Source organism: Schistocerca cancellata, chromosome 5 (assembly GCF_023864275.1).
Source record: "Schistocerca cancellata isolate TAMUIC-IGC-003103 chromosome 5, iqSchCanc2.1, whole genome shotgun sequence".
Taxonomy (NCBI): domain Eukaryota; kingdom Metazoa; phylum Arthropoda; class Insecta; order Orthoptera; family Acrididae; genus Schistocerca; species Schistocerca cancellata.
In genome coordinates this window covers 215,333,692-215,345,910 of record NC_064630.1, presented here as the reverse complement: position 1 = coordinate 215,345,910, position 12,219 = coordinate 215,333,692, and positions in this window count along the sequence as shown.

Here is a 12,219-nt window from a genome sequence, read left to right as displayed (position 1 = left end):
TTCAGGAAAGGACTGGTCCACCATTCTTGCGCGCGGATTACAGAGACAGTTAGCAACGTAATACAAACATGGTTGCGGTCTACCTGTCCGGAATCCGTTCCTCATCTCCGCAAAGGCAACGCCTCTCCTTGCAGCACAACATGATATTACAACATTTGTTTAACATTTGTCTGTGTATAACCTGCCTGCATCCTTCTGTATATTAATGATTTAATGGCCTTTGTTACCCAACGTACCGTATGTTTCAAGTAGGCATCGTTTCCGAAGACTAATGCGAACCGGAAGAATGCAGTCACGATTATAATCGAACGTTATCGCACAATTTTCTACTACTAACAACAGCGATCGAAGAGGAAATTTTGTAGGAATTGAATGGTTTACTGTAAATACCTATAATTTTGAATAAATAACTTCAACTCTACGAAATTTCAATTGCAGATCAACAAATTACAGGGCCAGCTCATAAGAGAGTAGAAGTTAATGTTTGTGATTGAATTGGAAGTGAAGTTACGTGGTAATCATAGGTGTGTACGATGGCAGTAGCGGAACAAAATGCATACGCACGAACTTGAGTGTAAGAGTCACCTCCGACAAAATGATTTTAAGTTAATTAAAAATCCACTAGAATTATCTGCAATTAATAAAAATGAATAATGGTTACTTACTAGCAGCATGTCACACGAGACTTACTGAATGACGTCACTCACTCTAATGCTATCCTTCGTCGTGTTGTCCACGACTATTCACTGTTTCGCTATAAATGTTACGTCAGAAAAGTTCGTAATAACTTCATTAACAAACAAAAAATACTTCTGCAATGTCATTGTTGCGAAACTCAAAACATATGAAAAATCTGCAAACACACAAAATTATTATAATAGCTACTTTAATCAAAATGGAATACTCACTTTGCTTTGTCAACTATCTGAAATTACTTTTACTTTGCACTGTCTTCACTTAGTTATTGATAGGATGCAGTAGAAGCACAGTACCTTGCAGAAGTAATATTTAATATTACTGCAGCTAGTTTCATTAACTGCTTGGTTTAAGTTAAATGTAAATGTTATTAATTTTCTCTCCCGTGAAATAACTTTATCTCCTTCAGTTATGACTGTTTCAGCAACTATTATGGAAGGTCAGGACCCTGCTGATCATTAATGAATTGGGATAATCAGCAGCACTCTCAATACTTATAGTTCAACTAAAAAAATACGCTGTGACGTTCAAAGTGCTGGAAGTATGACGCTGTCTAGCCGTGTAAACTAAAAAGATAAGTTGCTTGAATTTACTTTGTGGCGAGATGCTGATGGTGCTACGTTATGCAATTTGTGACGACCATTATTGGAAATAGGCTCTTCTTTAACAACGAGCAACTTTTCATCATTTTGGTCACACAGTGCTCTTGTTCAACTATCAATTCTTCTTATGTGCTTTGCGCCGTGCTCAGATATTTGTTCGCCCATCTGTTCCAATGCCTTGGCATGGTAGAAATACTGTTTCGAAAACACTCTCCATTACGTCTTTGCCACTTTGCCTCCATAATCCACCGCAGAGGACTTGCAACGCCCTCTCTGCTGTTGACTCTCTGAGCGCTCGCGGACAAGGACGTTGTAGTCAACTTTGAAACAGATTATTTACAGTACGAACTTCCCTGACATTCCCATCGTCTCTACTACACAGTTTCTACATTATTATTTTTCAAAATATTTTTCGTAATTGTCTTACAAATTTTAAATAGTGAATACTGACAAAAATGTTGAAGAACAAACATATACAAAGAATTACTTTAAAATTACAGAGAGGACCGGTGACAACTTTTATTTGAAAGAGCTTCTGTAGTAGGCGGCGAATGCCCCCACGTAATATCGTGTTCAGTTAAGGATGAAAAGCCGGCCGCTGTCGCCGAGCAGTTCTAGGCGCTTCAGTCCGGAGCCGCGCTGCTGCTACGGTCGCAGGTTCGAATCCTGCCTCGGGCGTGGATGTGTGTGATGTCCTTAGGTTAGTTAGGTTTAAGTAGTTCTAAGTCTAGGGGACTGATGACCTCAGATGTTAAGTGCCATAGTGTTTAGAGCCATTTGAACCATTTTGAAGTACAGGATGAAAGGCTTCTAAGGATACTGCAGGGTAGGTTGCGTTGAGATATAATTAGTAAGAAAGAATTTCGATACTTAGCGCCGTCTCAAAGTTAATTAACATTGATGTTAGCCAATAGGTCATTGCGCTCGCAAATTCGAACAGCCCGCAGGAGATGTTGTTGCCAAACGTTTTCTTCGTTTGGTTTCCTAAAACCGAAATAGAGCGCGATACAAAAAGTTGCACATGCGGCGGCAGTAAGGACAGAACCAAGAAAAAGCTAAACAGTGTCGTGCGCTATGAGTTACAGGCGATGTTATAAGAACAACTGAGAAAAAATGTATCTGGCGGACCACTTGAATTTGCGTGCGAAAGAGACCTGATTGGCTAACTGCATTGCTGAAACTTTCTGGCAGATTAAAACTGTGTTCCGGACCGAGACTCGAACTCGGGACCTTTGCCTGCTTCTGTGAAGTTGGGAAGATAGGAGACGAGGTACTGGCGGTAGTAAAGCGTTTAGGACGCCTCCTGAATCGAGATCTGGTGGCTCAGATCGTATTTTCCGTGAAAGGCAAATCTCCCGAATTCTAGTCTCGGTCTGGCACACAGTTGTAATCTGACAGGAAATTTCATATCAGCGCACACTCCGCTGCACGGTGAAAACTTAATTCTGGTAGCTTCATTGCTAGTTAATCCGGAATCGGCCCAATACATCTAATTTTTTCTGAACAATTATTCCTCAGGACAACCGACACTGTGACCCCATTACAAGCTTTTCATACTATTTCGACCACTCTGTATACAGTGTAGCGAAAATAAAATTGGCCCTTTAAAATTTAGAATAACGCTGACGCCGGATTGATCCTTGTTAATGAAGTTCTTGGAAGATGCTGGAAACTGTCACCATCGACTTCGATGTGGGGCTGTACTCGAATTATCAAACAATGCTCCACGTTCAGCAGCTCTGCCTGAGGGATAGCAGCAGTAGCGTTTTTAATGTTATCCTGTAGCTCTCCCACAGTGTGAAGATTATTCATGCACAACTGATCCTTCAATTTTCCTCACAGGTAAAAATCAGAGAGATAACAGGACGATTGCTGTGGCTAGGAGACATCATTAAATCTGCTAGTTGTCCTCTCCTCACCGAAGACCTCATCCACTCGTGACAATATCGTTAAGGTGGTGCGTGCCGCTGCTCTGTCTTGCTGAAAATATCCGCCCGTTCGTTCAGCTTCTGTGAGGTGATCCACATATGGATTAAATGGTTTCTGGATATACCTGTTAACATTAACAGTTTGGTGAAAGAATTCTGCTGCGATGTGGACATCAGACATCGATCACCAAAAGCCACTCTTGAAAAAATGCTCAAATGTGTGTGAAATCTTATGGGACTTAACTGCTAAGGTCATCAGTCCCAAAGCTTACACACTACTTAACCTAAATTATCCTAAGGACAAACACACACACCCATGCCCAAGGGAGGACTCGAACCGGGACTAACCTCACAGTCCATGACTACAGCGCACAAGACCGCTCGGCTAATCCCGCGCGGCGCCAGTCTTGAGATTAGGCAACGGCTCTTCAAAATTCTCATGGGGATTTTCTGATGCATAATGACGCATGTTCTGTTAGTTTACACAATCCAACAGGCTGAATCATGTCTCATGTGAAGAAATGAAAGAGGGGATTCCAGTTAACTCAGAAACCATCGGCGGTACTCTAGACATAACATTTCGACTGCACACTGTAAGACATGCACAACAGTGAATTGTTAAGGATGAGATTCAGGTCCTTCTGATAATGTCTTGACACGAGGATCCCTTAACTGCCATTTGCAGAGATAAACGATGCTGAAATTTCGTCGAACTTTGTTCCATGCTTTCCTACATTCGCACGACGTTTCCTGGTGTTCGAAATAAGTCTGGTTTTTATTTGGTACAGTGCCCGTTTCGGGCAATTTTGCCACTAAGTTCTGCATTTTGGCCTTTATTGGAGGTTTTAGCAAAACTCCTCTAGCCTTAGACTGTTGCACAGACAGTTCCTCAAACGTTTTCCAAGAATAATGATTCGCATAAAACTCGACAAATAACAAGCCTTGTTTTCTCGGGAGCACCATTTCGGGTTGCATTCAAAGGATTGCTAAACGCCTCTCTTCCTCTCATTCACTCAAACGTAATGGCATAGCCAAACACATGGGTCACAGTGTGTGGGAATGCCCATTTTCAAACATGTGAAAGCAACGATTGGTGCACCAAAAAACTGTGTCCAACATTTTCTGTGGTGATCAGTTGGGCTGCCGATTAACAATTGTCAATTTCAGCTCAGTCTTACATATGTTCTCTGGGCCATATTTTGCCACCCTGCATTGATACATTAGATTTTTAAGTTATGTTTCATCCGCGTACGCGCATATCACAGATATATTGCACACATCTCGTGCTTCTCCCTCTTTCTGTCGACCTTCTCCTCCCCCTTCTCTCTGCTCACCTGATCATCCCACCTCCACCCATCACCACCTCCTCTCCCCTCCCCGCTCTGTTCATATGTTCCACCTTACTCCATTTAGTCATCTCTACCCCCATCGTCTTCCACTGTTTATCTGCCCATCTCCTCCTCTTCCTGACCGCTCTCACTATCCATCTCGTCCCCCTGATGCTGTAAAGAGAACCTGGATTCATCCGAAAAAATGACGTTTTGCGATACTTGCACACATGTTCGTCATTGAGTACACCATCTGTGATGCAGTGTCAAGGGTAACCGCAGCCATGGTCTCCGAGCTGACAGTCCATGCTGCTGCAAACGTCGTCGAACTGTTAGTACAGATGGTTGTTGTCTTGCAAACGTCCCCATCTGTTGACTCAGGGATCGAAACGTGGCTGCACGATCCGTTACAGCCGTGCAGATAAGATGCCTGTCATCTCGACTACTAGTGATACGAGGCCGTTGGGATCCAGCACGGCGTTTCGCATTACCCTCCTGAACCCACCGATTCCATATTCTGCTAACAGTCAGTGGATCTCGACCAACGCGAGCAGCAATGTCGCGATCCGATAAACCGCAATCGCGATAGGCTACAATCCGACCTTTATCAAAGTCGGAAATTTGATGGTACGCGTTTCTCCTGCTTACACAAGGCTTCACAACAACGTTTCACCAGGCAACGCCGGTCAACTGCTGTTTGGGTATGAGAAATCGGTTGGAAACTTTCCTCGTGTCAGCACATTGTAGGTGTCGCCACCGGCGCCAACCTTGTGTGAATGCTCTGAAAAGTTATGCATTTGCATATCACAGCATCTTCTTCCAGTCGGTTAAATTTCGCGTCTGTAGCATTTCATCTTCGTGATGTAGCAACTTTAATGGCCAGTAGCGTACTTATGGATAAGAATTTTAGGATGCAGGTAATAAGTCGAGAAGAGACGAGAAATCATTGCGAAATTGCCATATCCAGGATTTGGGACCTCCTCAAACTGTATGTGGAGCAACACAGCACATCCAGGAAACATAGAGTTACGCGACCTGTACGCCACATGGTTGCAGAACAATGTGTGGGACTGGAGAGACACGAACTGCATTGGTTCATTTCTAGGTTCTGTTAAGTCAGTTCTACTGGCCAATTTCAAGATAGTTTTGAGAGGTCTCCCTCACATATCTACTCGAATAGCCCTGGCCCTTTGACAAAGTTTAACATGTGGCTGTGCACAGCTGCTTAGGATGCGACAAATTGGAGCTGTTCGATTTGACCAGGTATTGAGCCACTGCAATCAATGCGACATATTGACCACCAATTAAACAGTGGCTTCTAAGAAGATCGGCAAGTGAACTGAAAGGGTATTACTGAGGAATTACTTTCTGAGTAGCTGTTTCAAGGCGGTGTGTGGCGGGATGGACTAATATGACGGCTCTCTATGGTTCAATTGGCTCTGAGCACTATTGGACATAACATCTGAGGTCATCAGTCCCCTAGAACTTAGAACTACTTAAACCTAACTAACCTAAGGACATCACACACATCCATGCCCGAGGCAGGATTTGAACCTGCGACCGTAGCAGTCACGCAGTTCCACAGTGAAGCGCGTAGAACCGCACGGCCACACCGGCCAGCTAATATGACGAGAAACGGAGGATCCCACAAGGATAAAACCAACTCTGAGAATCTTAAATGATAGGCAAAGTCACTAGTTGGAAGAGGAAGACGAGGCAAAGGTGCATCTATTACAAATCACACTGGTTGAATGTAAAATTAGCGATATGCAGTGGTACGTGTAAACCTGCCTTTGTTCTTTAAAAGTTCTTGGGGCCAGCAGGTGACTTCATGAGTGACGAATGAAAGGGCTTTATGACGGACAGGATGAAGCGCCACTTCCTTCTTAAGGACGTGGGTTGAGTGTGGTGATGGTGACTGGAATAGAATAGCAGGTCGCTAGTAAGTCATCGCTGAATCAATTAGATCTTTATTAATATTAATTACAGACGTGTCGTCGCTGCTAGAGTGGAGACGGTTTGCCCAGGATGTCAAAGTGAACCGCAGAAGCCCAGCAAGCCGCTGTCAGCAGGATGGCCTGGGCAGTGTCATTTGCTGATGTAAACAGGACAGCAGTCCTGACAGGAACCGTGCGCCGCGTCTAGCCTGTTTACCTGCCTCGAGTTGCAAATGGTTCAAATGGCTCTGAGCACTATGGGACTTAACATCTGAGGTAATCAAATGGTTCAAATGGCTCTGAGCACTATGGGACTCAACATCTTAGGTCATAAGTCCCCTAGAACTTAGAACTACTTAAACCTAACTAACCTAAGGACATCACACACACCCATGCCCGAGACAGGATTCGAACCTGCGACCGTAGCAGTCCCGCGGTTCCGGACTGCAGCGCCAGAACCGCTAGACCACCACGGCCGGCTCTGAGGTAATCATTCCCCTACAACTTAGAACTACTTAAACCTAACTAACCTAAGGACATCACACATAGCCATGCCCGAGGCAGGATTCGAACCTGCGACCTAGCAGTCTCGCGGTACCAGACTGAAGCGCCTAGAACCGCTCGGCCACCGTGGCCGGCTTCGAGCTGCAGAATACAGCACCTCCCGGACGGTACCCAAACTACAGCCGCGTGCATGATCAGTGCCGAAAGCAAAGAGAGCTTCACAGCAAGTTTAAACGCAGCCAATACCTCTCAGACAAACAGAAGCTAAACGATGTCAAAGTTAGCGTAAGGAGGGCTATGTGTGAAGCGTTCAGTGAATTCGAAAGTAAAATTCTATGTACCGGCTTGACAGAAAATCCTAGGAAGTTCTGGTCTTCCGTTAAATCAGTAAGTGGCTCGAAACAGCATATTCAGACACTCCGGGATGATGATGGCATTGAAACAGAGAATGACACGCGTAAAGCTGAAATAATAAACACCTTTTTCCAGAGCTGTTTCACAGAGGAAGACCGCACTGCAGCTCCTTCTGTAAATCCTCGCACAAACGAAAAAATGGCTGACATCGAAATAAGTGTCCAAGGAATAGAAAAGCAACTGGAATCACTCAACAGAGGAAAGTCCACTGGACCTGCCGGGATACCAATTCGATTCTACACAGAGTACGCGAATGAACTTGCCCCCCTTCTAACAGCCGTGTACCGCAAGTCTCTAGAGGAACGGAAGGTTCCAAATGATTGGAAAAGAGCACAGGTAGTCCCAGTCTTCAAGCAGGGTCGTCGAGCAGATGCGGAAAACTATGGACCTATATCTCTGACGTCGATCTGTTGTAGAATTTTAGAGCATGTTTTTTGCTCTCGTATCATGTTTCTGGAAACCCAGAATCTACTCTGTAGGAATCAACATGGATTCCGGAAATAGGGATCGTGTGAGATCCAACTCGCTTTATTTGTTCATGAGACCCAGAAAATATTAGATACAGGCTCCCAGGTAGATGCTATTTCCCCTGACTTCCGGAAGGCGTTCGGTACAGTTCCGCACTGTCGCCTGATAAACAAATGAAGAGCCTACGGAATATCAGACCAGCTGTGTGGCTGGATTGAAGAGTTTTTAGCAAACAGCATGTTGTTCTCAATGGAGTGACGTCTACAGTCGTTAAAGTAACCTCTGGCGTGCCACAGGGGAGTGTTATGGGGCCATTGCTTTTTACAATATACACTCCTAGAAATGGAAAAAAGAACACATTGACACCGGTGTGTCAGACCCACCATACTTGCTCCGGACACTGCGAGAGGGCTGTACAAGCAATGATCACACGCACAGCACAGCGGACAAACCAGGAACCGCGGTGTTGGCCGTCGAATGGCGCTAGCTGCGCAGCATTTGTGCACCGCCGCCGTCAGTGTCAGCCAGTTTGCCGTGGCATACGGAGCTCCATCGCAGTCTTTAACACTGGTAGCATGCCGCGACAGCGTGGACGTGAACCGTATGTGCAGTTGACGGACTTTGAGCGAGGGCGTATAGTGGGCATGCGGGAGGCCGGGTGGACGTACCGCCGAATTGCTCAACACGTGGGGCGTGAGGTCTCCACAGTACATCGATATTGTCGCCAGTGGTCGGCGGAAGGTGCACGTGCCCGTCGACCTGGGACCGGACCGCAGCGACGCACGGATGCACGCCAAGACCGTAGGATCCTACGCAGTGCCGTAGGGGACCGCACCGCCACTTCCCAGCAAATTAGGGACACTGTTGCTCCTGGGGTATCGGCGAGGACCATTCGCAACCGTCTCCATGAAGCTGGGCTAGGGTCCCGCACACCGTTAGGCCGTCTTCCGCTCACGCCCCAACATCGTGCAGCCCGCCTCCAGTGGTGTCGCGACAGGCGTGAATGGAGGGACGAATGGAGACGTGTCGTCTTCAGCGATGAGAGTCGCTTCTGCCTTGGTACCAATGATGGTCGTATGCGTGTTTGGCGCCGTGCATGTGAGCGCCACAATCAGGACTGCATACGACCGAGGCACACAGGGCCAACACCCGGCATCATGGTGTGGGGAGCGATCTCCTACACTGGCCGTACACCACTGGTGATCGTCGAGGGGACACTGAATAGTGCACGGTACATCCAAACCGTCATCGAACCCATCGTTCTACCATTCCTAGACCGGCAAGGGAACTTGCTGTTCCAACAGGACAATGCACGTCCGCATGTATCCCGTGCTACCCAACGTGCTCTAGAAGGTGTAAGTCAACTACCCTGGCCAGCAAGATCTCCGGATCTGTCCCCCATTGAGCATGTTTGGGACTGGATGAAGCGTCGTCTCACGCGGTCTGCACGCCCAGCACGAACGCTGGTCCAACTGAGGCGCCAGGTGGAAATGGCATGGCAAGCCGTTGTACAGGACTACATCCAGATTGTCTCCATGGGAGAATAGCAGCCGCATTGCTGCCAAAGGTCGATATACACTGTACTAGTGCCGACATTGTGCATGCTCTGTTGCCTGTGTCTATGTGCCTGTGGTTCTGTCAGTGTGATCATGTGATGTATCTGACCCCAGGAATGTGTCAATAAAGTTTCCCCTTCCTGGGACAATGAATTCACGGTGTTCTTATTTCAATTTCCAGGAGTGTATATAAATGACCTAGTAGATAGTGTCGGAAGTTCCATGCGGCTTTTCGCGGATGATGCTGTAGTATACAGAGAAGTTGCAACATTAGAAAATTGTAGCGAAATGCAGGAAGATCTGCAGCGGATAGGCACTTGGTGCAGGGAGTGGCAACTGACCCTTAACATAGACAAATGTAATGTATTGCGAATACATAGAATGAAGGACCGTTTATTGTATGATTATATGATAGCGGAACAAACACTGGTAGCAGTTACTTCTGTAAAATATCTGGGAGTGTGCGTGCGGAAAGATTTGAAGTGGGATGATCATATAAAATTAATTGTTGGTATGGCGGATACCAGGTTGAGATTCATTGGGAGAGTCCTTAGAAAATGTAGTCCATCAACAAAGGAGATGGCTTACAAAACACTCGTTCGACCTATACTTGAGTATTGCTCATCAGTGTGGGATCCGTACCAGATCGGGTTGACGGAGGAGATAGAGAAGATCCAAAGAAGAGCGGCGCGTTTGGTAACAGGGTTATTTGGTAAGCGTGATAGCGTTACGGAGATGTTTAACAAACTCAAGTGGCAGACTCTGCAAGAGAGGCGCTGTGCATCGCGGTGTAGCTTGCTGCCCAGGTTTCGAGAGGGTGCGTTTCTGGATGAGGTATCGAATATATTGCTTCCGCCTACTTATACCTCCCGAGGAAATCACGAATGTAAAATTAGAGAGATTCGAGCGCTCACGGAGGCTTTCCGGCAGTCGTTCTTCCCGCGAACCATACGCGACTGGAACAGGAAAGGGAGGTATTGACAGTGGCACGTAAAGTGCCCTCCGCCACGCACCGTTGAGTGGCTTGCGGAGTATAAATGTAGATGCAAATGTAGATGTGTGCCCATCTGGGCTGTGGCCAACGATAAGGTGGCCACAAGCACCCGAGTGTAGCTGCAGGGTGGGTAGGCAGCTACCAGGCCGTACTCGTTCACACTTCCCACCAGGGAGGTGGACATCCTCAGAAGACATTACCCACAGGTGATTCTGTGGTATGAAGACACCAGGTAATCCGCATACAGTCTTTTGGTCGGGTAAATGCCTGTAACCTCTGAAGACTTAGTCCAGCCCAGGTGACTAACTACATCACCACTTACTGCAAACGGCCTTCGTCTAGAACAGAGATAGGCAGAGTCGGTAGTACCGCGGGACAAAAATTCCACACTGTGATTGTTCAAAAACAACGTAATGTGAGTCAACTTGTTATTCCTAATTGGTATCCCACTGCATCAATGCTAGCTTGACTTAGCACGATAAATGAAGTTCTACAGTGACCCACTGTCTCCTTTATGCGAGGGAATGAGAGACGCATAAAAAATTTCCAGAACGAAGGGTGAGGGGTAGGCCACATGACAAGCCGTATGTGGCCCACAGTCCGTGATTTGTGCATTGCTCTTCTAAAAGGTAGAGGCTGGCACTGGCGGCGTAGCTTCGCGCTATGTACACACCTGTGTGTTTTCTGGGAACATCTGAGCACACCGAAAGACAGAGTCTGATTCCAGTGTTATTCATGCAGACCAGGATAGAAAGTGTTTTTCTTTCACCAGAACTTTATCTCAGAAACCACTTGGCGTGCTTACTCACCACTGCGAAGCAATAGTGACTTCATTTGGCCTGCTTGCTTCTCCTGGTCAGCTTTCCTGGATGCCCAATAGTAGCTAGAATGTTTCTCAGCTTCGATTTTCAAAAGCAGTGATAGGTGTATTCTGCAGCATCAGCACACTTTGTAAGTACTCTTCCAATCTGAGTATGTCTTCTTACTCGCAGTGCGTGCTCATAATAATGACGGCCCTCTCTTCCTACGACGTTGTTTTGCTGGATTGGCGCTAGGCAGTTCAATGCTTCAGACTCGCAACTTCCTTCCTGCAAATATTTTTCAACTTAGGCATTGACCATCTTATCTCACAATATACACACACACACACACACACACACACACACACACACATATATATATATATATATATATATATATATATATATATATATATATATATATATATATATATATTAACGGTTAGCTGTTAGTTTTGAAATAGACAGTTTACTTACTTTTTCCCATCTGTCTCGTTTCCATTTGACTGCCTTTTATACAGAAAAGTTATTTAATAATGTAAAATGTTAGTGCTTCATTGTTCATTCATTTCCCAATACCAGTCCGTGCACATACTACACACATAATTTCGTAATGTAACGCTACACACACTATCGGCTGGTGAAAGGACCACAGTGAGGATGTCTTGTTTCCATTACGTAAACCGCAACTTCCACTTGCTGGCCTAAAAAACTGAGTGACAGGCCTTTTCTGTAGTTTCAACTTGTGATAATATTTTGTGCATTTGCTCTCCAGAAAAGAATAGCATAGTTAAGAAATGAGTGAACGTATGAATAATATGTAACTAAAAGACAGGGGGTGTTACACTCAGGAGACAGAATGATGGCATGACATCCTGATGACTTATTGTCTAAAAATATTTTTGTGCCTTCACACCACTTTAGCTGAGAATCAATATTCAGTCGTGGAAATTTTGTGTTTCTTAAGCAGTCTGTAGGGCTGCCATCTACTT